We start from the raw sequence: 5,395 nt of genomic DNA, 5'->3' as shown, positions 1-5,395 counted from the left end.
TAGCTAAGTTGACTCGGTCATGACATTTGGTATTAGAGCTGACCTAGCATTTGGGCAGGGTGAGAGGGCTCGAGTAGGAAAGGGTTACCTGTGGATGGAGTCAGATAACTCATCATGGCATGGAGCCACCACTGAGTTAATCCTCACATGCTAGGGTTTGATCTGGGATATATTGGGCCTTGACGAGGACGTTAAGCTAATCGAGTTGGGGATAATGTAATATCCCATTAGTCCAACATCGGAAGTGGGCAATGTGTATGATTAGCTTATAAGGGCTGATTAGCTTATAAAGGCTTGATGAGTGTACTACGTCAACTCCCGCTTAAGCATTTTGGTCCATGGTTGAAGGACCAAAATGGAGTTATTGGCTAGTTAACTTATTAGACTCGGGTCGTGACACATACAAGCTAGCAAATTTAAAGATTTATAAGTTTTTATATTTTCTTGACTTGTGCAAGCTAGCTAATTTCTTTTTGAGATGACCCTTTACATCAATTCAAGATAGCACATTAGCAACTCTTTCTCCCCCTTTGTCATTGGCAAAAGGAAAGAAAGATTCAAGTCATGAATATCAAAAGAATAATTTTATCATGAATATTTCATTATTGCATGCATCATTATCATACATTAAAGTATTGCATACATAATACTAAATCATCATATATATTTTTAAAACATATAAACTCATCATTATATGCATGATTCCAAATCATCATTCATATTATTTCAATCATTGTTTCAATCATCACTATAACTCAGCACAAAATGTAAAATCATCTAACATGATACAAACATTTATTTTTAAAATATTTATCACTATTTTCATGTATGATAATAAAGTATTCATGATACACATTATATGCATATATCATCACAATAAAAAGCAAATGCATGCATAATTTCAAATCATAAATATTTCAAATCATGATGGTATTAACTTGTCAAATTTCATCCTACCATTTATGATCATAACTTTTCATTTGTATGCTTCAAAATAATATCAAGAGTATTTCATGCATAATTTTATATCATCACATAAGGAATATCAAGAAGAAAGTAATTGGGTGATGCAATAAACATTTCATGAATACAAGGAATTGCATAAAAATCATATAATGAAATATTAGAACATGTGAATACCAAACGGCATGATTTCTTTTTGAAAAACCTACTCATAAATAATCTTAAGAGATCAATTAATGAAAAAATCTTGATTCATAATAAATCTTAATTTGTAAATATCACGGAATTAAGATCATGATTTTGGATAAAACTCATTCAAATTTAAATCGTCCAAATCATCAAAATCTCAACATTTCTTTCGAGAGATTCAAAATGACATAAATAATTTTATTGGTCTCTTAGGTAGAAATCAATAAGATAGAAAAAAAGAAAATTTTAATAAAAAATTCTTTCCTCCTTTTGTTTCAACTTATTGATTGATTCCATACATGCATGTCCCCCCCCTTTTTTTTTTCAAATCCATGCGTCATCGTTTAAAATGGAAAGATAAAAAATCATCAAGATAAAAAAAGCGCAACACATATTTCAAAAAAAATTATTTCAACTCATTACTTCAAGTCAAACATGATTTCATTTAATCAAAATTGAATAACTTCAAGACCAATAAATCATCATGTATAACAATCATCAAGTATGATACAAACTTTTCAAAACGTTTATCATGATAAGGCATATAAGCCAAAGAAATCATTAAATATAAAGCATATTCATCAATGATAGTTTCATTGGGTATAAGGCATTTTCAAACAAAATCATTTTGTTATTTGTTGTAGTCATGCATTTTTCTTTTTAAGTGAATCTATCTTTTCATGCTTAGTTTGCATACAAAAGCCATGCATCATTTTTAAAAGCAACTTTCATCATGGTAAAAATTGATAATCTATAAATCGCAAAAGATCATCATGAAAATCATCAAAATCAATAAATTATAAATTACCCAAAACTCATCATCATCATGTATAGTTTCAAAAAATAAATTTATTAGGCACGATATCATATACGACATTTTTAATCAAAATCATTTTGTTTATCATAAACATATAATTTTCATGATTATTTTCAAAATTACTAGAATGATAAGCATGATTCCTAATTTTTTCATTTTCATTACATTAAGCAATTAAAAATAATTTTTCTAAACTAATAAAAAGAAAATACATCATGGAAAGCATCAAGTAATTTTAAAATAAATTGGGGGGATTTCGATTACCTCATCGTTGAAAGTGGTTAAGGCGTAGTTTGCCACCTCATCTTTCTTGATTTTTTCCTTATCTTCGGAGGAGCTCGATTCATCCCAATTCTTATTCTTTTTCTTGCATTCAAAGCAAGCAGTTCTGTTCTTTTCGTTCTTAAATTTTTGTTTCATTAACTTTTTAAATTTCTTAGTGAGTTCGAGTTCACCATCACTTGAGCTTATGCTCGAGTGGTCTTCAAATGTTCTATGTCTCAAATCCTTCCTGTCCTTTGAAAGGTTGTTCTTGAGTTTCCTTTTTGTCACATTGTTCATTTCGTAGGTTATTAGAGACCTAATAAGTTCTTCGAGAGGGAATATTTTAAGGTCCTTGGCATCTTGAATGGTCGTAACTTTTGGATCCCAACTTTTTAGAAGGGATCTTAAGATTTTATTGACTAGTTCAAAATTAGAAAAACTTTTACCAAGAGCTTTGAGTCTATTGATGACATCCGTGAAATAGGTATACATGTCTCCAATGGACTCACTTGGTTTCATCCGGAAAAGTTCGTAAGAATGCACAAGAATATTGATTTTGGACTCTTTCACTCGGTTAGTGCCTTCATAAGTGACCTATAGAGTTCTCCAAATATCAAAAGCCGAGTCACACATCGAAACGCGATTAAATTCATTTTTGTCAAGTGCACAATATAAGGCATTCATAGCCTTTGCATTTAGAGAAAACATCTTCTTCTCCAAATCATTCCAATAGTTCATTAGAAGAGAAGACATTTCAAATCTATTTTCGATTATGTGCCATAAATTCAAATCTAAAGAAAGTAAGAAAACTCTCATTCGAGTTTTCCAATAAGTATAGTCCGTCCCACTGAAAAAGGGAGGATGAATGAGAGAGTGACCCTCTTGAAAGTCGTAAAGAGCCATTTCTATTTGGGTGTTAAACCAAAGTAGAAAACCTTGGCTCTGATACCAATTGTTAGGATCGAATCGGCACTAAGAGGGGGGGTGAATTAATGCAGCGGATTAAAACTTGTAAGTTCAAAAATGATTCCGTAAAATGCAAGGAGATTTCGCTTTGATTGTAACTTGAGTAAAGTAAAAACCGAAAACTTGCTGTTGTATAGATAACGATTGCAGAAAAGCAAGTACTCATACATTCAATGAACACGCCAATTTAAAGTGGTTCAGTCAAATGACCTACATCCACTTGCGAAGCCTTCTTCAATGAGGCTCCCAACTTCCACTAGCAAATCTCTTTGAAGGGGAAGGACAAATACCCCTCTTACAACCTTTTACATGTGGTTCACACTCTTACAATTTTTGAAGAGAAAGACGGAGGTGAACACTCAAACTATTGAAAACAAGACTTTTGCTAAAGCTTTTCTCAATTTCTAACTTCCCAAAGGTTGTATTCTCAATTGAGAATTGAGGGGCATTTATAGGCCCTAAGAGGATTCAAATTTGGGTTCCAAATTTTGAATTCTCTTGGGTTTCCGAGGCTGGCAGTGCCACCGCCAGTCAGTGTCTGACATTGACATTGTACTGGCGGTGCCACCGCCCAGTCCGACGGTGCCACCGTCGGACCTCTTGGGTGCTGGGCGGTGCCACCGCTCAGTCCAGCGGTGCCACCACTTAGTCCAGCGGTGCCACCGCCTACACTATTTCAGCTCACTGGTTGGGCTCCAAACTTGGCCCAAACCAGTCCGAACTCGGGCCCAATTGGCCCCTACTTGGGTTATAAGAGTAACACCTAATCCTAACCCTAATTAACGTGCTAACTATGAATTTAAAGATATTTCCTAAGCTATTATAAAGTCCGTAAGTCAAGACTTCTTCCGGCGAACTTCCGGCGAACTTCCAGCGGTCTTCCGATAAACTCTCAGAAACCATTCTGCGGACTCCCGGCAAGCTCCTAGACTTCATGATTTGATCTTGGCGAGTTCCGATGAGCTTCTTTGGCAAGCTACAATATTTCTCAGTGAGCTCCGCAAACTTCCGACGTACCTTCCGGCGAACTTCCGAAAACCCTTAGGCAAGCTCCCTACTCATTCTCGGCTAGTTCTAGCAGCATTCCTGACAAACCTTCGGACTTTCGTCGGACTCTCGAACTCCCAACGAATCCTTCGCGCTTTACTCCAACACTTTGTTTCGCTTTATATCTTCGTCGTTATCGTAGTTAATCCTGCACACACAAGCCAAAACTCTACTCCGATCTAGACAATTATTACAACACGAATTGACATTCTGTTGCCCAGCACGTCATTGGTTGGCGCTTCGTCCGATTCTTCAGCGCATCGTCCTCTCTTGCGGCTTGTTACCCAATCAGCGGTTGACCTCTGCAACCCCGATATCCTTGGCGCAATTTTGCTCTCCTTGGCCCAATGCCCGACGTCCGAAGCCTTTTGCCGTCCAATATTCTAACGTGATCTCCTCCGGCGCAATGTCAATTCCTCCTATGTCAACTATCTAATCCTGATCGAGTAGACCTGCATCACTTATCTAATCCTCCTATGTTATCAAAATCCGAGATTCAACAGTGAGAAGTTATGATGATATGAAATGATACATGAAATACTAATGGTATTATAATGATGCATACAATTAGAAGTTATGATGATTATACATGGTATGATGTAATATACTTTGATATTTTGATACCATGATGATTTAAAATATTTATGATGATGCATGCAATACTTATGATAATAATGAATGCAATGCAAGGATATGCATATAATGTGTTACATATGATTATGATTATAATTGCTTCGACACTTTGAATTCAAGGTTCTATCAATATGACATATTGATAGGGAGAGTTTTGTTTAAATTTCATCATCAATTGGTTGTCATCATCAAAAAGGGAAAGATTATTGAATCTCGAATTTTGATGATGAAATCAATTGATAAAATTATGATCTAATTTGCATTTTGAGTGACACATGACTAACTTCGATCAGAAAAGACAAGTCAATTAAAGCAGGAGGAATCGAATGTTAGACCAGAGTTAAACATGTCAGAAGATTAGACGTCGGGCCGAAGGATCGATCGACGTGCCGATAGAAGGCTTTGTGCCATGAGTTTGGGTATCGGGTCGAAGGATCAGACATTGCGCTAAGGAGATCGGAAGTTGCAAGTGTCAACATGTCAATTGGGTAATACGCCGAAGGAGAGAACGATGCG

This window comes from Musa acuminata, chromosome BXJ3-2 (assembly GCF_036884655.1).
Source record: "Musa acuminata AAA Group cultivar baxijiao chromosome BXJ3-2, Cavendish_Baxijiao_AAA, whole genome shotgun sequence".
NCBI lineage: Eukaryota > Viridiplantae > Streptophyta > Magnoliopsida > Zingiberales > Musaceae > Musa > Musa acuminata.
Note: the sequence above shows the minus strand (reverse complement) of the source record.